Consider the following 26,136-nt stretch of genomic DNA (forward strand, 5'->3'; position numbering starts at 1 on the left):
CTAATATATATCTTCCAGACCCAATGGTAATTGGCTGCAGACACAGGCTTATGAGCCCTAAGCATGGTCTGTATAACTTCCTCAGAAAACCCCTTCTTCCTCAATAAGGAGGTCATAAGCCACGTCGTCAAATTGAGACGAGCTAGGTCCGTGTGAAGAAACGGTTCTTGCATTAGTAGGTCCTGACGAAGAGGAAGCCTCCAAGAATCCGTCGACAACATCAGAACATCGGAGTACCACGACCTCCTGGGCCAATATTGAGCAATTAGAATTGCTTGTACTCCCTGACTCTTTATTCTCTTTAATACCCTCGGTAACATGGGGAATGGAGGGAATATGTAAACCATGCAAAAGTTCCACAAGACTGTCATGGCATCCACTGCCCAAGCTGTTGGATCTTTTGCTCGAGAACAAAATCTCGGTACCTGACCATTGTTCCTTGTTGCCATCAGGTCTATATCCAGTAGACCCTAGTGATCCACAATCTCCTGAAACACCTCCTGATGAAGGGACCATTCCCACTCCAAAAGAGACTCCCTGCTGAGGAAGTCCGCTTCCACATTCCTGATGCCTGGAATAAACACAGTCGACAATACTGGCACGTTGGTCTCTGCCCAATCGAAAATCCATGCGACTTCCGTCATTGCCATCCTGCTGCGGCTCCCGCCTTGATGGTTCAGATAAGCCACAGTTGTGGCATTGTCGGACTGTATCTGCAAAGGAGATCCTTTCAGAAACTCCTCTGCCTGTATCAATGCATTCCAGACTGCTCGAAGTTCCAGAATATTGATGGGAAGTGTGGATTCTTCTTTTGTCCAAAGGCCCTGAAGCCGCAGATGAAGGACTACCGCCCTCCCCCCCCACCTCTTGAAACTGGCATCAGTCATGATGACCAGCCAATCCCAGGATAGGAGGGAACGTCCCAGCTGTAGACTTTCCACATCTGTCCACCAGATCAGGGACTCTCTCGCTTCCTGAGACAGAAACAACCTTTCTTGTTTCATTGTCTTTGCATTCCCCGACCAGCAAGATAGGATGTTCCATTGGAAAATCCTTGAATGGAACCTGAAAAACTGAAGAGTCTCAAATGTTGCCACCATATTCCCTGCCACACCGTGGGTGCAGTTGCTTGCAAAATTTCCAAGACCATCTGCCGATTTTCCGCTGCCTTGGATCCTGGAAGAAAAACCCTGTGAAGGTGCATATCTAGAATCACCCACTGAAATCTCAGACTCTGTGTAGGTGTCAAATGATACTTGGGTAGATTTAGTACCCATCCCTGGTCTTGCAAAAATTTGGTCGTTCTGCTCAGATGTTCCTGAAACTTCTCTGCTGACTCCGCCTTGAACAGAAGGTCGTCCAGATAAGGAATATTTATTATTCCCTTCAGTCTGAGTGTTGCAGCCACTTTTGTGGGAAGTCATGGCTACAACACTCAGACTGAAGGGACCATTGCCAGACCAAACTGCAGAGCCTGGAACTGCCAATGACTCTCTCCGATTGCAAACCTGAGAAGAGACTGATGTTCTTTGTGGATAGGTACATGGAGGTACGCATCCTGAATGCCTACTGACGCTAAAAACTCTCCCGGTTCTATGCTTAACAGCACTGACCTGAGAGATTCCATGCGAAAGTGATCCACCCAAAGATGAACATTTAAAGACTTCAAATTTAGAATAGGTCTGAATGACCCGTCTGGTTTGGGTACTAAGAACAGGATAGAATAAAATCCTTTCTTTCTCTCCTCCTGAGATACCGGGATCACCACCCCTTTCTCCTTGAGAGACAAAGCTGCTCCCAGGAGTGCGGACCTCAGTGACGCGGTCCTTGGCAAGGGAGTTAGGAGAAATCTGCGAGGAGGAGGACCCCTGAGATTTATCCGGTAACCTTCTGAAACTATGGAAAAAAAAAACAGGGATCCCCGGTGGATTCTCTCCACCTGTCACGAAACTGCTGGAGGCGACCCCCCACTCTGATCCCAGAACAGGGAGTCTCCGCCCCGTCATGCAGAGGACTTGTCGTCCCCTTTTGCTGCATGTTTCTTTGCAAAAACACCAAACTTTGCTTTTGGCGTTCTTCCTCTGCCGGCCTGGAATCTTCCACGCCCTGTCTGCCCTCTGTTAGACGCTCCCCCTCGAAAGGAGGGTGGAAAGGATGGTTTAAACACTTTAAATTTTGAACCAGTCGGTTTAGAAGTGGTGGGGAGAAAAGTGCTCTTTCCCCAGTAGCCTGTTTAATGATATCATCTAATTCAGACCCAAACAGTAACTCTCCTTTGAAGGGTAGTTTCCAGGGACTCACTATCCGCTTCCCAAGCCTTTAACCAAAGTGCCCGTCTGGCAGTGACAAAACTTACAGAAACTAGATGTACTCTCAATTTTTCAGCCAATGAACATGCCTCAGCATCAAGCTGGAACTGACTGCTCAAGCTCTCTGCCCATTTGATCATAGCTTTTGCCACCCAGGCCGAAGCAATAATGGGACGCAATGTGAAACCTACGCCTTCAAAAATTGCCTTAAGGCAATATTCTACTTTTTTTTATCCACTTGGTCCTTAAAGGCCGCGCCAACTGCGGTAACGCTGTGGCCTTGGATAATCTGGCTACTGATGCATCAACCAAAGGGACCTTCTCCCATACCTTAATATGATCCTCTGGCATGGGGTACATATTTGCATATTTTTTTGTCATTATTAATCTTTTGTCTGGGGATTTGCCTGCTTCTCCCAATAAGGAAACCATCCCTTCATCTGAAGGAAATGAAACCGGATCCTTGCGACTCCTTTTAAACACACAATGTGCAGGAGGTTTCTCCTCATTAGTTAAATCTAAAGCTTGTTTCACATCCAAGATTAAATCTTCAATGCCAGACGCTGAAGTATCTACTTCCTCGCTCTGGGTCCAACCCAAATCCTCCTCGTACACCCCACCATCATCTGAATCTGTATTCAAGAAGGGGGGGGGGGGGGTGTAAAAAACATGTCTGTTTGCCACCTCTTCAGAAGATTTGGTAAATTTTTCCAAGAGGGAAGACATCTTATGCACACCTTGTGCAGTGTCTTGCATAGCCTGCAGTAAAATGGGGTCCCCCTGCACTGGGGTTACAGACCCCCCAGAAGCCTGAGATAAAGGTACCTGCCCAGGTGACCCTAATAAAAAACCCTTTTGCCTGTTCAAAGCCTCTGTTAAGGCATTCATGGACCTTCCCAAAGCAATAGTCCAAGCTGGCTCAGCTACCTCAGAACTCAGGGTCCGCAACCCACAGGGAACAGCATCACAGGAAGGGCACAGTTCCCCCTGGTCCATCTGTTCACATGTCATGATAGCATTACATTTCTTGCAATAATAAAACATACCAATCGCTCCCTCCTCCCCAGCAACAGAAGTGCACTCATCAGCCATGTTAATAAAACACAATGCAAAATGTCAGGCAATGTCACAGAGCAATGCACCAGTGTACTTATCTGTGTCCTCTGTTGCCAGCGATCAGTGGGGGAAACGCTTTCCAGGAGAGGACTCTGTGAAGAAATTCTGCCGTTTCAGCTCTGCATCAAGGAGAGAAATGGCGCCAGAGCACAGGCTAGGAAGAGACCAAGTCTCTGCTTCAGCGGGGAGGGTTGGAATTTTTGGCGCCTTTATTCCCCCTTCAGCCGCTCCCATGTGTGCCTCTTCTATCTCCAGTAACTCCCCTACACAGGGACCACATGGAGTTGTCCAGACGCTGGATTTCAGTTTTTAAGCCCGTAAAGATGGCGGGCGCCATCACTGGGGGGTCCTTCCCCAAGATTCCCTTCTAAGCAAGGCGCTGGATGGGACTCCGCGGAGCCCAGGAAAGACCTCTGTCTAGGCAGAGGTAAGCACTGTGCAGAGAGGGCAGGCGCTCCCCTCTGCACACAGAGACTGACAGGACGCGCTGCTCTCAGTCAGTCCCTGCTGCTCTCTCAGCGTGTATTAACTTCAGAAGAAGTTACACGCTGGGAAAAACCTGCTACTAACAATAAGTTAATAAAATAATAAAAACCTAGTCTAACTAAGAAAAAATCCAAAGAAAAAAATGCGGCTGCAGCGCAGCTGCTCAGCATAGTACCCACTCCTGTGGGCACCTAAAACAAACTGAGGCATTGTGGGATGCAGAGGGAGGAGCCTGCTCCCAAATAATTAAAGCATAGGTGCCTGGCTCCTGCGGACCCTCCTACATCCCATCGTGAAGCTGTGTCACCGGACTGGACGAAAGAGAAAGAACATTTAATTTGAGTTCCAATATGCAGTATGCCTAAACCAGCGGTGGGGAACCTACGGCCCCTGTAGCCAGGTGTAATGGCCCGCCCCCCACCCGACGGCTTGCAGGGGCTTCGAGGAAGGGGGAGTTTTCTCGAAAGGTCAGGAGATCTCGCGAGAGGAGTCTTCGTCATCAGCAGCCGCAGCATGGGAAGGGAGCGTGGGATGGGGAAGCTGCCAGCCGGTGCCTGGGATTTACATATGGCCCCCGAAGGTTTTAACACCTAGTAAATGGCCCTTGCTAAGAAAAAGGTTCCCCATCCCTGGCTTAAACCAAGAAGATGCATTAGTCTACAGATTTATTACAGCAGTATCTTATATGACAACCAAGAATGGAATCTTCCTCTGGTTCTTTAGTTACTAATGAGGGATGTTTTTGAACCACAGGATTCCATTATCTGTGGAGTGCATCAGTGAAGATAAGATAATAATTTTCAAACGATACTCAAGCTAAGCAAGCAGCGAATGAGCCAAGTAATCCTAGAGCTCAATGTACAAGATGTTCTATACTCCATGTGCCTAATTTAAGTCTGGTAATTGCATTTAAGTCAATTGTTGTAATGTATCAATTTTTTGGTACTTTACACATGCACAGGACACGTTCTGTGTGTGAATGGGTCCTGCAACATACTGTAGGACACAGAGCCGCAGCAGACTGTCAGTGATTGACAGCCTGCTTTTACATGCATTGGTCAATGTTCTGGAGCCTGACTGTCGTACCTCCAAGCCCTCTGCAGTCCACATCACCAGCCAACAGTACTGGAAGAGCAGGCAGGGCAGTAGCCGACAGCAGTGAGTGTGTGTCTGTGGGCCTTATTCTAGTTCACTCTTTCTGACCAAATCCTTCTTAGATGGACAAAGCCATGTGCACTGCAGGGGGGCAGATGTAACATGTGCCGAGAGAATTAGATTTGGGGAGAGTTATTCTGTTTCTGTGCAGGGTAAATATTGGCTGCTTTATTTTTACACTGCAATATAGATCTCACTTTGAAGTAAAACCCCATCTAAATCTAATTCTCTCTTCACAAGTAACATCTGCCCCACCTGCAGTGCACATGGTTTTGTCCATCTAAGAAGGATTTTGTCAGAAAGAGTGAACTAGAATAAGGCCCAGTATTTGGGAGATGTTAGAGCAGGCAGTGCTGCTGTATCTGGCAGCAATGGGTAATTGGGTGTGGGAGATAATGTCGCAGGCAGAAAGGGTATATCCGGGGCTATTTTTCAGCAGGCTCCAGCAGGAACTGAGGCCCTTGTTCTAGTTCACTCTTTCTGACAAAATATTTCTTAGATGGACAAAACCATGTGCACTGCAGGTGAGGCAGGTGTTACTTGTGCAGAGATAATTAGATTTGGGTAAGGTTTTACACCTGCCTCACCTGCAGTGCACATGGTTTTGTCCATCTAAGAAATATTTTGTCAGAAAGAGTGAACTAGAATAATGGCCTCAGTTCCTGCTGGAGCCTGCTGAAAAATAGCCCTGGGTATATCTGTATGTTGGCGGACAGGCAGGGCAGCAGTGGGTGTGATTCTGTAGAGTATGCAGGACAGCGGCGGAACTTGTAGGTGGTGATCCCAGGTGCAAAAATATAATTTGGGCCCCCTTCCTCCACCCCAACCCAAGTTTGCAATATACAACATGGCAGTGGGTGACAGTAAGAGGCAGAGTTTGACAGGGAAAATAGTGGGTGACAGGGACAGCAGTGGGCCCCTTAGTCCTCGGGAACCCCAGTGCACTACACCTGCTGCGCCAATGGCAATTCTGCCTCTTCTGCAGGGTAGTAGCTAATTTCTAGGCTGTGAATGTAGTCTGGATCATGTGACCCACAATTGCAAGGTTGGTGGAGCACCAATTTCATTATCCACACCACCACTGGTGCCTTTAGTAACCGCGTGAAGTGTGGTGAGCAAAGCGAGTAGCAGCAGTAGTGTGTGGGAGAGGTTGGAGTATGCAGGAAAACCATGCATATATTATTATGTGTATAAGACTGGAGCAGAAAGGCCAGGATGGCAGAAGTGTGCGTTTGTCTGTGAGAGACAGAACCAAATAATGTTGTGGTAGATGCTTGAACAGGATCTGGTAGCAATGAGTGTGTGTGGGAGATGCTGGAGTAGCACTCGGAAGCAGCTGGTAGGCACTAGTGGGTTTGGAAGAGGCTGGAGTAGCAGACAGGGCAGCAGTTGGTAGGCACCAGAGGGGGTGTGGAAGAGGCTGGAGCAGAGGTGCAGCAAAGTGTGTGTTTGTGTAAGCTGCTGGAGCATGTAAGGCAGCAGCTTGCAGAAATGGGTGTGAGGAGGAGTTTGGAGTTGTAGGCTTGTGAAAAAGGTTGAGTAGCAGGTGAGGCAGCAGTGGGTGTGGAAGAGGTTGTAGTAGCAGGTGAGGCAGCAGTGGGTGTGGAAAAGGTTGGAGTAGCAGGTGAGGCAGCGGTGGGTGTGTGGAAGAGGTTAAAGTAGCAGGTGAGGCAGCAGTGGGTGTGTGAAAGAGGTTGGAGTAGCAGGTGAGGCAGCAGTGGGTGTATGGAAGAGGTTGGAGTAGCAGGTGAGGCAGCAGTGGGTGTGTGGAAGACGGAGTAGCAGGTGAGGCAGCAGTGGGTGTGTGGAAGAGGTTGGAGTAGCAGGTGAGGCAGCAGTGGGTGTGTGGAAGAGGTTGGAGTAGCAGGTGAGGCAGCAGTGGGTGTGTGGAAGACGTTGGAGTAGCAGGTGAGGCAGCAGTGGGTGTGTGGAAGAGGTTGGAGTAGCAGGTGAGGCAGCAGTGGGTGTGTGGAAGACGTTGGAGTAGCAGGTGAGGCAGCAGTGGGTGTGTGAAAGAGGTTAGAGTAGCGGGTGAGGCAGCAGTGGGTGTGTGGAAGAGGTTGGAGTAGCAGGTGAGACAGCAGTGGGTGTGGAAGAGGTTGGAGTAGCAGGTGAGGCAGCAGTGGGTGTGTGTAAGTTGCTGGAACATGTGGGGCAGTAGCTGGCATTATTGGGTATTTGGAAGAGGATGGAGTAGCAGGCAGGGCACAACAGCTGCCACCAGTGGGTGTGTGGAACAGAATGGGCAAAGTGGCAGGGCAGAACAACTGGCATTAGAGGGTACATGGAGGAGGTGGAGCAGCAGCTGGCAATATTGGGTGTTTGGAAGAGTTTGGAGAAGCGGGCAGGGCAGTAGAGGGCTTGTGGGAGAGGTTGGGGTAACAGGTGGGGCAGCAGTGGAGCTGGAGCTGTTGTGGTAGCAGCTGGCATCAATGGATGTGTGGGAGAGGTTGGAATACAGGCAGGGGGGTATGGGTCATAGGGTCAACAATAGGAAGGTCGACACACCTAAAGGTGGACATGTGGTTAGGTTGATGGGCATTAGGTCAACATGGGTAAGGTTGATGTAGGGTTCACTTTTTTTCCTGAATTTTAACACAGTCAGCTGCGCTCGCCATGCTTCAGGCACGGTGCCTCACTGTGCTGGGCATTCTATTTTATTCTCCCACCATACCCTAGTGGATGGTAGGGCATGAAATATCACCTGTCGGCACGTGTAGAGGTTGGAGTAGCAGGTAGGGCACAGCAGCTGGCAGTAGTGGGTGTGTGGGAGAGGTTGGAGTATCAGTCTGGACAGCAGCTGGCAGCAAAGGGTGTGTGGGAGAGGTTGGAGTAGCAGGTGAGGCAGTAGTGGGTGTGTGGGAGAGGTTGGAGTACCAGGTGCGGCAGCAGTGGGTGTGTGGTTGAGGTTGGTAGCAGGTGGATGTGTGGGAAAGGTTGGAGTAGCAGTCTGGGCAGTGGGCACAGCATCTGGCAGCAATGGCTGTGTGGTAGAGGTTGCAGTAGCTGGTGGGGCAGCAGTGGGAGAGGATGAAGTAGCAGGCTGAACAGCAGCTGGCAGCAGTGGGGGTGTGGTAGAGGTTGGAGTAGCAGGTGGGCCAGCAGTGAGTGTGTGGGAAAGGTTGGAGTATCAGGCAGGACAGCAGCTGGCAACAGTGGGAGTGTGGTAGAGGTTGGTAGCAGGTGGGTGTGTGGGAAAGGTTGGAGTAGCAGGCTGGGCAGTGGGCACAGCATCTGGCAGTAATGGCTGTGTGGTAGAGGTTGCAATAGCTGGTGTGGCAGCAGTGGGAGAGTGAAGTAGCAGGCTGGACAGCAGCTGGCAGCAGTGGGGGTGTGGTAGAGGTTGGAGTAGCAGGTGGTCCAGCAGTGGGTGTGTGGGAAAGGTTGGAGCAGCAGGCTGGGCACAGCAGCTGGCAGCAGTGGGAGTGTGTATGTCTGTGTGTGGGAGACGTGTCCTCCGTCCTGACTCCTGGGCCGCTTCCAGCTCTGCGCAGTTACAGCCCTGACTGACAGAGACTGGGGCTGAGCGGCTCCCGCCTGACTGACGCCGGGCTCCTCTGTACAGCAGCAGCAGCAGCCTGTGTGTGTGTGTTGTTGCCGACGCTGCTCCTCCTCCTCCAACTCCTGCAGCAGCTGCAGCAGCAGCCGGCTCCTCACTCCTCACATGCACAGGAGACCGGGGGATCCGGAACCAGCCTGCGGCAGCCCGCACAGGTAAGGCAGCATCTCCCCCAGTCCCATCCCGGCAGCGCTGCGGCCAGGACAGTGCTGATCTGTACCCTCGCTCTTCCAGTGGTGCCATGCTCGCTGCAGCACCCAGCTCCTGACCCCGGCTCTCCTCTGCCTGCACCCTATATATAGCCGCCTGCTGGGGCTGTGCCACTGCCATCCCCTACAGCTGCTTATGAGACCCGTCCTCCAGCATGAGCCCGGGTATGGGTAAAATCCGGAATCGGATAAGACACCGGAATGCCGGACTGGACATCAAACTCTGCATTCCGGAGCTTGTAGTATCCGGTCCGGGGGTGTCCTGTCCGGGGGTGCTCCATCTGATGAGGCTGCTCTCGCACCTGTCACCTGGGAGAGGAGGGGGGGGAGAATACAGCCTCACCGCATGGTCCGGGGGTGTAATAAAAACTGGAACGGTCCAGACCACACGGGGAGGCTGTAATCTCCCCTTCCCCATGTCCCTGGTGTGAGCAATCACAGGCATCCCCCCGGACAAGACACCCCCCGCATGGGACACCCCTCCGACCAGACACTATAAGCTCCGGAATGCAGAGTTTGAAGTCTGGTCCGGCGTTCCGGTGTCTTATCCGGGTCCGGTTTTTACTTAGTCCCCATGAGCCCTGCTGCTGCCCGGTGCCCAACACATGACATTAACCCCAGACAAGAGGGATCTGCTACACACGTGTGTCCGGATGCTGTGGCACTACAAGTCCCAGTATGCTGACTGTCTGAGCACGCAGTGACATTAAAGGCTCATTACCTGTAATGACAGATGATATATTAGTATTCCATAATAATAATGTTTGGTCCCTATTACTTACAGCTGCTCCTGTTATTTGTGCAGAATGATGTGACAATAGTTCTCCCAGAACTTTGGAAAGTTGCTCCAGAAGCAGCTGGGATGGGATGGGGTGACATGGCTGAGCATGGGGTGCCCTGCCTGTGGGGTGACAGCAGTAGCAGCAGTGGGTACACCCTGGAGATGCCTGCCTGCCATATTGGCTGTATGCTGGTGTGATAGATGTGTGCTGCAGGGGAGGGGGAGACATGGAGGAGACACACTGACGCCAGCATTGTGATCAGGAGAGAGGGGAAGGAGGGAGCTCCCTCACCCTCACATACTGCATCACTTCTCCCTGTACAAATACCACTGCTCCCTGCTCTGGTGACAAACTCATTTTCCCTTTGTTATATAAGCAAGTGGGTTAACCCCCAAACTGCCAGGAACACTTCAATCAGTGGTACAAGAGAGCCCACCCATCCCTCATTCTGGCACCTGTGTATTAAATCTATTTGGGGGATAATCTGGGTTTTGAAGTTTAGTTCTGGGTGTGCATGTACAGAGATATACAATGTACAATACTGGCAGATGTCAACGCCAAACCTGACCGAAAAGGGTGGGGAAGTTGCGTGCGAGGGTGTATAGGTGTATATACAGTTTGTGCAGAGAACATTGCAGCGTTGTTATTATTATTATTATTTGGCACGTCATGTTTTCTGATGTCAGCAATGGCCATGGTGTTGGTCATCTGCTTCCTGGTCCTAGACGACTGTCTTCTGTGTGCTGTCCCTGTCCATCGTTGCACACAGTATTGCGCTGTTTTTCCCAGCTCCCACTATGCATGATGGAGATGGAGCAGACTGTATTATCATATATACAGTAACAGTCCTTTTTATATAGCGCCAGCATATTTCATTGTTCTGTGCAATTGGGTATACAGCAATAAAACAAGACTGGGTATTAGCTGTCAGACAGGGAGGTATAAGGGCCCTGCTCACATGTGTACATTCTATAATATAATGGGGTAATAGTCTGCGGCTAGCCGGTTTAGTGAGATCCAAGTGAGTCTGGCCAATGTTTTAAAGTCGAAATCATCTACAAGGCAAAACCAACCTGGCCTGTCTCGCCATGATGTAGCCCTGCAATTTCATCAATAGTTTGATAGTAAGGGTTGTTTGTGCATAGAAGGTATGCGGCCATTAGGTGTACAGTAAAAAGGTTGACCACTATTGGTAGACAGTCAAAAGGCCAACATCCATAAGGTCAAAAGGTTGACATGAAAAATGTTGACATGAGTTTTTCATGATTTTTTTTTAAAACTGATTTGTTTATACTTTACCATTCAAGGTGGCATAGAGTTAGATTATAATAGTGTGTCGAGTGCAGGGAGGCTCTGTGCCCGAAGCATGGCGAACGCATCGCTTCACCTATATAGTTTCCATGTCAATCTATGTTGACATAGATACACAAAATCAGGAAAAACTCTTGTCAAAAGTTTTCCCACGTTGACTTTTTCATGTTGACCTTTTTACTGTCGACAAATAGTGGTCGACGTTTTGACTGTCGGCCTTTCACTGTAGATCTAATGACCCATACCCTAACAGACAGAGAAAGAGAGAGAGAGAATGTGATATTGGGTAAAATAAAGTACCATGCATAAATGGTAATGAAATGTAAGCTTTGTGGTCGCAGCAGTCACTGACTAGACTCCAAAATGCTACAAGGGAGATAAAATGAAGAAATGATGCAATACTGTTTTACTGCATCAAAACAAAATAAACAAACATGATAGTAATAAGTACACGTTACAGTATTTATATACAAATCCACTGACTGACATTAGTAGACGTACAGTATCAGGAACATTTCCAAGTCAACCAAAATTGTTTACATAGTTCTGCATTTATAGCATCTTGTAATCTCGCAGAAATGGGTAACAGAGACAAACGTGACGCCAGCTCCCCCGGTACGCAGAACAATGTGCAGTGTAGCTGCTGCTTTCTTAGGTTTGGATTTATGGCTTTGCACTTCATCATTGGTCCATTTGGACCAATTTGTGGATGGGTATATATTTGTGGTATGAGTACCCACCGAGGCAAAAATAAAATATAACTTTGTAAGATTTATTACATAAGCGAAAGAGATGGGGATTACACTATTAGAGCTCTCTGAGGTGGAGGTCAAATAATGTCATCTCTTTAGTGTTTTGATCCCATCCTGACACCCACAAATTGAGTGTCGGCCACTCATATGGAGAAGCAGTAGATGCCAGCTCATTAACTGTGATGGTGCTGAATGCTGCTTCTTCATGTCTGTGTTGATCCAGGGTATTGCACTGTACTGAGAGATTGTTGCTTATGATTCGCCCTCTTGCCCACACGGCTCCTTTGGTGCCATTCAAAAGACATCAGCAGACTTGCTGGTTGGTTCTGTATTACAAACCCGGAAAGTCCTAGACAAATGATTGCAGGTAGCAGGCCCTGGATGTCTGGCAAAGTGTGGCCCTACACTGCCAGCCTATACTTAGTTGTAGTTGTAATGTATTGCTGGTTTCATCTGTATTATCATGGCGCCCAGTACATAACTTTTTTAGTGGGCTATTCTGCGTAGTGAAATCGCATCGCATGGCACTTTTTCGTGGCATGCGATGAATGCAATGCGATCTCACTAGTTAATTTATTCACTGCACCCTATCTGCAGATCGCATCGCATCGCATTACACTTAAAAACGCATGCGATCGCATGCAATTTTCTGTGTGTTGCGAATTACCACAAAAGGCCCTGTGTATATGTATATGTGATGCAACAAAACACACAGTGAATATGTATATATGATGCAATTGTATTTATCACACCCCCACTATCCACGTCATCCCGAAGCATGGCGAGCGCAGCGTTACGCATCCTCCTGGCCTTTTCATACCCCCACTATCCACGACGGCGGAGTTGATTTTATATAGTGTGGCGAGCCACCGAGCCCAAAGCGTGGCGAGGAGATGCGGAATACATGTAAAGTAATCCGCGTCCCCTCGCCACGCTTTGGGCTCGGTGGCTCGCATGCACTCTTTCACTCTCAAGCGCATAGGGTGCCCATTAGTACAATTCTGCGTCAGTGGCAGCAAATTATGCTGCTGAAAGAAGAGAACAGCATTAGGCAAGCTGAACATATTAGTGACCGGTACAGCCATTCCGGACACTTCTCCTGCAGGTCTGAGTGATGCAGCCATTCCTGTCAGTAATTCACCTCAGAATGATTCTGATAGGGAGCGGGAATACTACCTCTGACTGACTACGCAATTAACGTTACCTATGCTAATTCTAAACCACAGCTACGCTAAATGCATAACAGACACCAATATAGAAGTACTATATTAACTACTGAAATCGCATCGCACGCATCGCATGGCACTATAACGTGACATGCGATGCGATTTCACTACGGTAGCGCACGTATGCTAATTGGGCGCTGTGATAATACACAAGTACCGTATTGCCATTATGGCATATATGCTTTAGTGCCACTTTTGCTTGGCTACTTGCTTTATGTGTCCAGCAACATCCCGAGTTTTGCATTTAAAAATCACTTCTTTACATCAGAAAATTGTTCATTTTTCAAAAGCGCACATTATTAACTAAATCCCCATACTGTAGGTTACAAAGGCCGATATCCTATCCTGATCCCCGGTAATAGGCTTGCTCTAAATAATAGCACTAAAATACACCTGATGACTATTTAGGATGTACTTGGCATCATCAAGGTGCTGGGGGTGCAAGCAGTTGAGATACCAGCAGTGGAATCCCGATAATGGTGAGAAGACTGGCATCGTACTCCTGACACGGCTCACAATGCCGGGGCTGGAATCCCGACTGGTGGCATCCCAAAAGTAAGTATCCCGGGGAGGGCAGTTAGGGTTAGGCTGCAGGTGTAGATGGTACGGGTAGTAGGGGAAGTAAGGTCTTATGTGGTAAGCGCCGGGATCCTGAACACAAGTCGCCTACTTAATGTAATGTTTTATACAAGCCACCCGATGGGTGTGGATCAGCTCACAGACAATAGATCAACACAAAAAGGTCGACAGTGACAAATCGGCCTTGTGCATGTTGACCTTTTTGTGTTGACCTATTGACCTAGACATAGTCTGTCAGCCTTCCAGATACCCTTCTGATGACATTAAAACTGCAGCTGAAGGTTATGAAGGAATATTTTGCACACAGATATGTCTCGTATCGCTCCTTCCCATATAATTCCTGGATCATAACGGCCCATTTTAGCACGGGAACACTTTCTGCCAGTCACAGCCTGCTAACATACCTACATGATGACTAAGTCACATTTCCAGCAAGTGTTGCATTTCTCTATGTCTGTCCAAACACATAGCTCTATACTGTTTACTAATGGTTATTTTGTCTCCATTGAACCTGTCCCTAACCAGCTACCATAGCATGACGTAGTCACACAGTCTGGTGCACATAGATGTGTTTCCAAACATAAAATAGAACATAGGAAACATTCTTCTTCTTCTATGTACATCACTCACGTTACATGTCATCAGTCTGAACTTTTCCAACCAAGATTGATTTAGTTGCCTGTAATGAAGGTACAGATGCAGCAGCTTTTATTGCAAAGCATACTGTACTTTACTCAGTATGGGTCACCAGTTACACATACTGTAACACCATCTCAAATCAAGAATAGTTTTTTGTTATTTTTACCTGCAACCTTTGGGCATCACGGGCGGTGTAATGGTTAGCATTACTGCCTCACAGCACTGAGGTCATGGGTTTGATTCCCACCATGGCTCTAACTGTGCGGAGTTTGTATATTCTCCCCGTACTTGCGTGGGTTTCCTCCGGGTACTCCGGTTTCCTACCACAATCCAAAAATATACTGCTAGGCTAATGCTGCTTTTAGACTGCAAAACTGGCTTTGACCAGGTATTTTGAAACGTTTCGAAAAACGGGTCTGCCAGGTAAAACCCCTTTCACACCTCATCTCTTAAACGGGATATTACCATTTAAGTGGCGTTTTTTGACACTGGCAGACCCGTTTTTGGAAACTTTCCAAATACAGGATCAAAGCTAGTGCGGTCTTCAGCAACACCCCCCCCCCCCCCCCTGTAACACCCCCCTTCAATGTGTTTACGAAGCCCCCCATGCAGCCGGTACCTCATGCCTTGCGGATCCCGGCTGTGCAGACTCCTGCTGCTTATAAATAAAGTGACTTTCGGAAAATGGCTGCCCCCATACTAAAGACAGTTTTTTCAAACAGTCTTTCCTATGGGGAAGCCATTTTCCGAAAGTCACTTTTTTTTTATAAGCAGGAGCCGACAGCCGGGATCGTAAGGCACGAGGTACCGCCGCATGGGGGTTTTCTTTAACACATTGGGGGGGTCCCCTCTGAGCCAGGTCCCCTCTGCGCTGGTCCCTCTGAGCCAGCTCAGTGCATATTTAATGAGCCGACCGCTCATTACATATGCGCATATGTAAAGAGCGCACATATTACCGCTTTGAAACGGTAAAGAAACGGCAATATACCGTTTAATTTGCCCGGTCTGAAAGGGGCATAATTGGCTCCCAACAAATTAACCCTAGAATGTCTGTGTGTGCGTGTACATGTGGTAGGGAATATAGATTGTAAGCTCCACTGGGGCAGGGACTGATGTGAATGTTCAACTATACTCTGTAAAGCGCTGCGGAATATGTATGCGCTATATAAGAAACTGTTAGTAAATAAATATATTGCACATGATAAGTAAGACACATTAGTTTGTTAAATCTACATCTACTATGCATAAAGCTTCGAAAGTTAGTCTGCTGCCTTCTGCGTTTGTGCATGTGTGAGGAGAAAGAGATGTAGTTTCACTCTCTGCCAGAAGATGGCAGTGTTTCAGAGGCTCACAGACACTGGACATATATATATAGATGATAACTTTATGTATTCAGATTCATTACAACAATGAGAGTACTTACCAATGTCATGGGCTACATTTACAAGTGTATAACCCTATTATTGTACCAAAAAACTTATACCTATTTTCCACCAAAAACCTGGGTCAGACCCGAGTAATCGAACATGGTTTCCAGCCTTGTCACAGCTGCTTGAGTCCACAGCCGCACTGTAGGCTGGACCCAGGTTATAGGTGGGTCTTCCCTCTGCCAACACTTGGAGCTCCAAGCTCCGGTGATCCAGCTCTCCATAGGCTTTTAGCGGAACCCAGCTCAGCTCACCCATTTACGCCACAGGCTACCCATGTCCTTCCTGGGCCTGACCCAGATAGCTACCAGGGTCAGATTTCTGGATCATGCAACTTGGGAAAGGACCCTTTTACATCGAGCCGTGACACGGGGTATTGCAGGAGTGGAAAAGGGGTATTACAATCTAATTAGGCAGGTTATTGTAGACATGTACTTCACGTAGATCTTTCCATTTAGGTGATATACTACTACACAAGTGTCAGTTTTCCCATATATGCCATATAGGCCCTTGCATAACGCACCTCCTATAGTGTAAACTTCATGGTGCGCCCAACACCTGGTATTCTTGTGGATGGGATGAAAAATGCATGGACCTGACATTTTTGTTGGTACCCTATTCTGGGCGTAGGGATGCTGCAGTCACCCCGGTTTCTGTCATCTCTACTACTGTATGTATAGACAATTCCACCAGGATAATCCTACACAAGCCATGGCAGCTATTACCCAAAATGCATGCAACAATCCTGCATTATGATTCCTACACTCTAGGTTTTATTTTTAATGTGTTTTTGGCTTATCTATTACCTGCATTATATGCAGTGTTTTGTCTGTAAAGTCGAGTCCTTTTTGAAAAGAGAGCTGTAATTATAATATTATGCTGCTTTCCCACTGCAGACCAGTTTAAAGTACTGGTAATCTTAAATAGAATTTAAAACGGTATTAGCATTCCCAATGCAGCAGATTACCGTTTTAACCTCTTCAGTGGCAATCCCGAGAATTTTCCGGGCTGTGCCTCAGTGCCCAGTCTGGCAAGCCCGGAAAATTCTCGGGATTGCCACTGTTTACAGCCGGGTAGCGCTGCTGAGTTCACTCACTGAACTCAGGCAGCTTCAGCGCTGCCCGGCTCCCTCCCCTCTGCGGCGCCTCTGGCTCCTCCCTCCTCCCCCCTCCCCTCCGGGTTTTGTATGAAGTCCCCGGCGCCGGCTTATGACAAGCCGGCTGCCGGGGAAAGGGACGCAATGCTGGGGGGGCGCAGGTTCGGGCAGCCGTTGAGTGACAGTTCAGCGGCGCTGCCCGGACCCAGGTAGGCGGTGGTGGTTTTTTTTTGGGAGCGCTCCCCACTGGGCGAGTTTTTTATGGGGAGCGCTCCCAAAAAAAACCCCCACCACTGAAGGGGTTAAATACCATTTAAGTACCATTCCCATTGCAGTGAACCGTGTAAAATGTAGAGTGCCTAACCCCCCCCCAGTGTAAAGAGTGCCTAACCCCCCCCCCCCCCCAGTGTAAAGAGTGCCTAACCCCCCCCCCCCAGTGTAAAGAGTGCCTAACCCCCCCCCCCCCCCGTACCTGCCCTGTGCCCCCACCTCCCCTCCCCTTGTACTTACCTGTACGGGGATCCAGGCGGGGATGCAGGGCAGTGGGGAGGCAGCGATGGTCCATGCAGGGTCCATGCGGGGTCCAGGCAGTCCCAGTGCCTGATGAGAACTAGTAGTTCTCACTTTGTGCATATGTAATGAGTGCACGTGCATAATAGTGAGCCTCTCATTACATATGCGCATATGTAATGAGCGGCTCTTTATTATGCACGTGCACTCATTACACATGCACAAAGTGAGAACTACTAGGTCTCATCAGGCACTGGGACTGCCTGGAGGCTAAATAACGTTTAAGAGGCATTCCCACTGCCTCTTAAACGTTATTTTAACGTGTAGGACTCTGCTTTAAAAACGGGTTGAAATACCATTTAACTTTAAACGGTATTTCAACTCTGGCACTTTCCCACTGCAGTCTTAAAACGGTAAATTGCACTGAAAAATTGGCAATTTACCGTTTTTAGCTGCAGTGGGAAAGGGGCATTAGCTACTATTGTTATTATTATTATTATTAAGTGCTAGCCAGCAGAGATTTTCTTATTTAAGACAGCGTTTTGTATGTTCTGGACCAATAAAGACATTGAAGTGCTCACTTGTATGTGGTACTTACTCCCTGCTGCACTCAGTCCATTCCTATGGAAGTGTTTGCTGTGGGATAAAAGCTGACACTTGTGGTTTATTTATGATGCTCTGACAATGTCTGTGACAGTAATGATTGCGGTGTAGAAAGCAAAGGTTTGCAACTGGAAGTTGACATAAGTAATGCCAGCAAATGTTAATTAATGTCTCCAAATGTATTTTGTTCCGGATGAATCCTTTATTTATGAAGTGCCAACAAATGGTGCATTACTGTACAATAAAACACATTAATCCCTGTCCTAGTAGAGCTTGCAATCAGATTACAGTAGCAGTCACGTTAACACCAGGAAACGGTCATTAGGTCGACAAGCACTAGGTTGACATGGGACAAGGTCGACAGGTTATTAGGTCGACAGAAGCATTTTGTCGACATGGGCTAGGTCGACAGTGAAAAGGCAGACATGGGGTTTTTCACTGTTTTTGTGACCCAACATGTGCCGACAGGTGGTATTTCATGCCCTACCTATAAAATACTCTGCCAAGCGCGGCGAGGCACGAGCCCAAAGCATGGTGAACGAATCGGTGCACTTTATACTGTGTCCATGTCGACTGTGGCGACATTCGGATAAAAAACCAGTGAAAAACCCCATGTCGACGTTTTGACCGTCGACCTAGCCCATTTCGACCTAATACTTGTGTCGACCTAGACCCATGTCGACCAAATGATCCATACCCTTAACACCCATATTCTAAAGCCAAGTCAGAAGGCAATTAACTTACCAGAACAATTATTATTATTAGTAGTAGTAGTAGTAGTAGTTATTTATATATACAGTACAGTGATGATATGTAAATGTCGTTCATATAACACCCCTGATTGTATTTTAATTCAAGACCCCATCACTGGAAGGAGACTGTCCTGTTTATTCCCCCCAGCAGACTTTCCCAGGGTTGAATCATTTCAGAATTTGAACATTTCTGTGTGTTTATTGGTCCATTAATTTCTTTGGGGGGCAATAAATGCTCAAGCTTTTCTTATTCCTATTGGAACTTTGGAAGCTGCTGCATTCCATGGTAATAATAGTCCTGAGGTGAATCCACGGAAGCACTGTAAAACATTATCTCCGATCCATGGGTGGAGTCCCTAGGAAAATGAGAATATGTTTGTCCGGGTTATTCAACATGCAGGGCTGCCGCTAGGAATTTTGGGACCCGGGACTGATTTTTAGTCTGGAAGGTCGCATGATGAATACCCCTGCTGTATATAATACAGGAGAATCCCGTTTTCAATCTCATATTTGACTCCTATCTCTTGCTTGTACATTATCAGGTAATTAGACAAGGAAGAACCTGAGTGTGTTAATCCATTCCAATCTGAGGCTTGAACATCCATTTGCAGTTAATAAATTTGTCCATTTACAACCAACAGATAGGTCACGAAGGCCGGACTCATGACAGTACATATGCAAATCACTCCGATCACTCACAGCAGCACCACATTTTCCAGGCAATCACAAGTGAAGTAATTAGCTCCACCTGTGGATCTTCTAAAATGTGTCAGTGAATTATGAATGCACCTTTGCAGCAGCTAGGTAGTCTGGAAAATGTGAACTGTTGGTAGCTCTCGAGGACTGGAGTTGGCTACCTCTGATCAGTGAATGTTAGTTACCACACTACAGAACAATTGGATATCAATCTTCATTATGAAGGAGAAGTGTATGTGGGTTGATAACGCTTTTCGTCATGTATGGAGGAGGAGAAACAGGCTACTGTCTAAAGATAATATAGATAATAATATACAGGACAGTGTATGACCACATGCAGCTATTGATTTTGATAGCTGCAGGTGTTGTTGCCCTATCTCCACAGCAGGGGTAGCGTGGCGGGTGCTGTCTCCGCTCTGCATGTGGCTGTTTCATCTTCTGTCATAGTTGGCTTTGTCTGTCTTCAATGATTACTGGGAGGAGGATGTGGTCTCTGGGTGTCCCAACAGGCTCTACATGGCCACGCTTCCTACCAGTAATGCATAAAGGGAGACAGACTCTGGGCCAGATGTATCAAGCTCCAAAAAGTGATAAAATGGAGAGTGATAAACAGTCAGCCAATCAGCTCCTAACTGCCATTTTACAGGCTGGGTTTGAAAAATTACAGGTTGGTGCTGATTGGCAGGTTGTTTATCACTCTCCATTTTATCACTTTTTGAAGTTGATACATCTGGCCAGAAACAGCTAGTACAGAAGATGAGATATCACTCTTCCATGGCAGACTGTGGCCCTTATTCTGGTTCACTCGCAAAGGCAAATTCCTACTCAAATGGACAAAACCATGTGCACTGCAGGTGGGGCAGAGAGAATTAGATTTGGGTGGCGTTTTACTTCAAAGTGAGATCTATATTGCAGTGTAAAAATAAAGCAGTCGGTATTTTCCCTGCACAGAAACTAAATAACTCACCGAAATCTAATTCTATCTGCACCTGTTACATCTGCGCCCCTGCAGTGCACATGGTTTTGTCCATCTGAGAAGGAATTTGCCTTTGCGAGTGAACCAGAATAAGGGCCACAGTCTGTATGTTATTAATAATAATAATAATAACAACAATAATAACTAGCTGATGTTCCCAGTTTAAAGGAGGCAGAAGTATGCTGATCATATCGAAAATTCCCTGCTTAGTAGGTGGCTGCAAACAATTATCATATTTTCCAGACCACCCAGCAGGTCACATGTTCTAGGTCACCCAGCAGTTGCACAGGGAGAGTTCACCAACTGCCACATTTTCAAAGAGCACAATTGTCATGTTGTATCACGTAACCCTGAAATGAAGTAAACAATTGCAGTGCCAATATAATTATGCAAATCTACAGACCAAGAGCAGGGTTGCCGACCCTCCCGCATTTAGCGGTAGTATCCCGCTTTTTGATCCCTTCTCCCGGTCTCCCGGGAATATATTGGATCCTCCCGGCTTTTAGGCTGCCTGTCAAAAAACAAAAACCCCAGTGACTGCACATGCGCAAGTTACAAAGTGCAGGGGCTGACGGTGACCTCGCGGCTTTCCTATTACATGCCGGCCGGGGTTCTGTAGCACCGGACGTGGTCAGGTCACCGTCATTGCCCTGGCAGCGGCAGCACAGTGACAGCATGGGGCAGACACGGGAGCAGCAGAGGAAGCAGCACGAGCAGCAGAGGGCAGCGCCGCAGAGGACATGGTAAGCTAGCGGCAGGCTTCCCTCCTGCTTCTCTCCCTCTGCTCCCCGCTGTTTTCTTTAATAGGACTCGGGGCTCGGGCTCAGGCTGTCTCTCCCCCCCCCCCCCCCTCGCTACAGACCCCACGCTGCCGCTGCAGCTTCATAAAAATTGTTCCCCTCCCCACTGCCTTATAACTTATAAGGTGCAGGAGGAGAGGAACATTTATTTTTATAAAGCAGCAGCGTCGTGGAGGGAGGGAAGAAGGAAGGATTTTCACATTTGCAAAATGGGTACTCTTTACCTAGAAGGGCGGGCATCGCATTCACTAAAAAATCGCATGCGATGCGACCGACGCGATACCCGCGATTTCCCATAGGGAACAATGTTAAATGTCCCAATTGACCCGATTTTCCTGTTCAATGTCTCAATTGACCCGATTTTCCATAGGAAACAATGTTAAATGGGCCACAGAGGCCAAATAGGCACCCTGAAGTGTGAAATGGCCCCCACAATTGTTAACGCCACCCCACGATCAACGTGAACCCGAAGTGTGGCGAGCGCAGCGAGCCCGCGAGGGGCGGCAGTACGCGTCCTACGACCTTTTCATACCCCCACTTTCCACGTCGGCGTGGAGTTGAGAATAGAAAGTGTGGCGAGCCACCGAACCCGAAGCGTGGCGAGCGGACACCTTCACAGGTATACGCGTCCCCTCGCGGGCTTCACAGCTGTCCGCGTCCCCTCGCGGGGCACGCTGCGCTCGCCACGCTTCGGGCTCGCTGCGCTCGCCACACTTTCTATTCTCAACTCCACGCCGACGTGGATAGTGGGGGTATGAAAAGGTTGTAGGACGCGTACCGCCGCCCCTCGCGGGCTCGCTGCGCTCGCCACGCTTCGGGTTGACATTGATCATGGGGTGGCGTTAACAATTGTGGGGGCCATTTCACACTTCAGGGTGCCTATTTGGCCTCTGTGGCCCATTTAACATTGTTTCCTATGGAAAATCGGGTCAATTGAGACATTGAACAGGAAAATCGGGTCAATTGGGACATTTAACATTGTTCCCTATGGGAAATCGCGGGCATCGCGTCGGTCGCATCGCATGCGATTTTTTGGTCGCATGCGATGCGACCGATGCGATTTTTTTTTTACTAACGATGCCCACGATCAAAATCGTGGGCGCCCTTCTAGGTAAAGAGTACCGCAAAATGTAGCTCTAAAGTACACTCTGAAATGTACTTTGCATAGCTCCGCCCATGGCCCCACCCCATTTACATGCCATAAATGAGACGGGCCATGGGCGGAGCTATCCAAATTACGTTTGAGAGCTCCCACGCCCCCTATTTCCTCTAACAAGCTGCTCTCTCCCGCAAAGCCCAGCTCAAAAGTCGGCAAGTATGACCAAGAGCTTTACTTTGCTATATGCCCTGCCTTTTTTCTATGATGCCATGACAATGGCATCATAGAAATAAGTCACTCATAAAAGTCGTCCTTCTGCTATTATTATTATGTGGACACCTGCCAAATTTCTCTTGTCCCAGAGTTCCCCTCTGCTGTCTCTCCTAACTCAGATGCCATCTAAAACACAGCATAGAAATATCTTTGAACAACCCTTCAAAAAATAAAAAAAGCCTTTGTAAGAACTGAAAGATTGTTGTAGCAGTAGGATGCTAAAAATATATATTACTACACGTGAAGCGGAACTCAAACCGGTTTTACAACATTTTGCACATTTTTCCTTCTATCCACATTCTCGTTTATACATCATCTGCCATAAAGACTTACGTGTAATACAGATGCCCACATCTTACTATTGTTGTTTCTTATGAGAAAACTTTGCTTACCTCAGTTCTTGAGGTATATTCAATGCCGATCAGGTGAGCTATGACGGCGAGCAGTGCCTATTGCTCGCCGTCATAGTCCGCCCTCAGTATTCAACTGACCCCCTGCACTCGCTGTTTCCACCTCACTATTTCTAAAAAGCGAGGTGGAAACAGCGTGTGCGGCCGTCAAAACGGTGAGGCTCGCGGCTATATGCAGCGGGCTTGCTGCATTAGCCACGGACCTTGCCGTTTGGGGGAATCCTCGCCATCCTCTGATGACAAGGATTTTCCCTGAACATTGAATAGGGCGAGTGGCCGGTGAGGGGGTTAAACGGCGAGGATGGCTTGTTTTCGGCAATCCTCGCTATAAAACCCCCTCTCCTGCCGCATTGAATACACCTGCTTGAGTTGTAGCAGCAGACCACATAGGACTGTTGTCAATAATAGACCTAACCAAATGTAAGTGCTTTCTGGTTTATCACAAACACCACAGAGATGTTCTGCTGGGTGAAGATATGGTCCTACATGGAGAAGCAACAGCACATCATTAATATGTCGATTGAGTGTTGAGAGCCCCATTTGTAGACACTAAGGAATATCCTCCATCCCCCAAGTACTCATTTATAAAAACAACAACATATTCCCATGTGGCAATTTCTTTCATTTTAATATCCTGTCTCACAGGTTCTCAAAGTCGGTCCTCAAGACCCCACACAGGGCATATTTTGCAGGTCTCCTCACAGAATCAAGTGAAATAATTAGCTCCACCTGTGGATCTTCTAAAATGTGTCAGTGAGTAATGAGTGCACCTGTCAGGTGTCAACGTGCACTGTGTGGGGTCCCGAGGACTGAGGGCCTTATTCTGGTTCACTCCTTCTTAGATGGACAAAACCATGTACACTGCAGGTGGGGCAGATGTTACTTGTGCAGAGAGAGTTAGATTTGGGTGGGGTTTTACTTCAAAGTGAGATCTATATTGCAGTGTAAAAATAAAGCAGTCAGTATTTACCCTGCACAGAAACAAAATAACTCACCCAAATCTAATTCTCTCTGCACATCTTACATCTGCCCCCCTGCAGTGCGCATGGTTTTGTCCATCTAAGAAGGAACTTGCCAGAAGGAGTGAGCCAGAATAAGGCCCTGAGTTTGAGAACCACTGCCCTATTTACTCACCCCATCTTACCGCAGCATGGTTGTCTTGGACTGCATGGTCATTGGAAATGCTATAATGCAGGGTTGCCTACCTGATCCTTTCCTTCAGGGAGAAAATTCTCTGTTCATGGACTTCCCTGGTAATGTAACATACTAATTAAGGCTGAAAAAAAGACGTTAGTCCATCGAGTTCAACCTATCTAATACCCCTTTTACACTGCCGCAAAAACCCGGCGGTGTAAATGGGTCACGCCGTGTCCCTTTACATGGGACATCTACTCATGGGGCCCTATTCTAGTTCACTCTTTCTGACAAAATCCTTCTTAGATGGACAAAACCATGTGCACTGCAGGTGGGGCAGATGTAACTTGTGCAGAGATAATTAGATTTGGGTGGGGTTTTACTTCAAAGTGAGATCTAGTGTATATTGCAGTGTAAAAATAATGCAGCCAGTATTTACCCTGCACAGAAACAAAATAACTCACCCAAATCTAATTCTCTCTGCACATTTTACATCTGCCCCCCTGCAGTGCACATGGTTTTGTCCATCTAAGAAGGATTTTTTCAGAAAGAGTGAACTAGAATAAGTCCCATGGAGAGGGTCAGGTAGGCAAGTATGTATTAGTCTACTATGACCAACCACTTCTGTGTCCTTATAAAATGAAATGTTTAAAGTTATGCTGTGTACACACGGGGGCGATAGGGGCTATAATCGCTGGGAAAATGGTCGCAGGCGACCATATTGCCAGTGATGGAAGTGTGCCCCGGCGATAAATCGCCGGCTGAGAGCTCCCGTTTTCTGCCCCATTGTAATCAGCAGAGGTTCTTTTTCATCAGCGACCATCTCTGGTCGCTGATGAAAAGGAGACACTGAGCAATATATTGCTCAGCAATACATTGCAAGCAATATATTGCTAGTAATATATCTCCCCCTGTGTGTACGCACCTTTACACAACGATCTCCTCAAGTAGACTCCAGAGATTTTTGCAATCTTGCAAGGTAAACATATCTATTGCCATAAATCCCAGTTGTTGTGTCATGTATGTCTTTGTGTGATTCCTATAGGATTAGGGCAGCGCGCTGGGGTATGGGGGCAGCATGAAGAGGGCTGGCCAGACCCAACGGGCATCAATGTTGGGGGTGAGCCAGGCGATGTCAGTGTGTGGTGTGGGTGGGCGATATCATTGTGGGGGGTGGGCCGGGGCTTGGCATCTATAGCAGTGCTGGGCTTCCCCAAACCGCATGGGGAAGGCATGCTGTTCTAGCAAGGCACTGCTAGAGGGGCAGGGCGCATTTTGCCCTTTAAATAGTAACAGTCTAGACTCGTGAACACTAATAATATTATAGGACAGATGGGATGTTGCTATGGGCAACCAATCAGATTTTCTTTCTTATTTGTTTAGCACCTTCTAGACTATAATAGAGAGGACCTGATTGGTTGCCTATAGCAACATCCCATGTGAAATAGAACTCCCATCGTATTAAATTCCCCCCTATAGATTCTTTGGGTATACTGTCATTAGGTCGACAGCACTAAGGTCGACATGGGCTTAGGTCAACACGTCTTTAGGTCGACACGAGCATTAGGCTGACATGGGATAGGTCGACAGTCAAAAGGTTGACATGGGTTTTTTTTAACTTTTTTTTTTTTTGAGCTGACATGTGGCGACAGGCGGTAGTTCATGCCCTACCATCCACTAGGGGGTTTGGTAGCCCGCCGTGCACTTTTTTAGTGTCCATGTCGACTGTGTCGACACTTGAGACAAAAAAAAACCTAAGCCCATGTGGACCTTCCCTTGTGTCGACCTTCAGTGGTCGACTCAGTGCATGTTGACTTTTGTGCTGTAGACCCTATATTAGCCAGTCTTATTTCATTAATGTTTTATTCCCAGTTGACGGGTTAATATTTACTATAGCTTCTAAAAAAAGCGGTGATGTTTCCTGTAGCAAACCAATCAGATTCTGTCTCTCATTTTCTAGGATACAATAAGAAATGAGAGACAGAATCTAATAGGTTGTTACGGACAACATCACCTCTTTTTATTTTTAGAAGTTTTATTAAATGTAACCATTTAGGTACAGTGCAGGGGTGATGATCAGTGAGGAGGGGGTGTTTTCATTCTGCAGGGTAAATTTGTAGGCGTGATTAGTGTTCATTCTAGCACCCGCCATATTTGAAAACCCATGCAGTTCCTCTTCCCTTCCTGGGGTGTCACTGTCTGCTGTTGTGTTTCTAGCACAGTGTGGTCTGTATATC

At 47.6% G+C, this 26,136-nt stretch overlaps 1 protein-coding gene across 2 annotated transcripts in view; it reads left to right on the plus strand.

The window, feature by feature from the left end:
• The first annotated feature begins 8,155 nt into the window (after positions 1-8,155).
• SMAD9 (SMAD family member 9) overlaps positions 8,156-26,136 on the plus strand; it is a 32,535-nt gene continuing 14,554 nt past the window's right edge. Inside the window, exon 1 of one of the 2 annotated variants that reach the window (XM_083169774.1) lies at positions 8,156-8,780. The gene's annotated coding sequence lies outside the window, so the exon portion shown is untranslated. The remainder of the gene's footprint in view (positions 8,781-26,136) is intronic. The other variant, XM_083169773.1, reaches the window with a different exon arrangement.

Source organism: Crinia signifera, chromosome 2 (assembly GCF_055691185.1).
Source record: "Crinia signifera chromosome 2, ASM5569118v1, whole genome shotgun sequence".
In the NCBI taxonomy this organism is placed as follows: domain Eukaryota; kingdom Metazoa; phylum Chordata; class Amphibia; order Anura; family Myobatrachidae; genus Crinia; species Crinia signifera.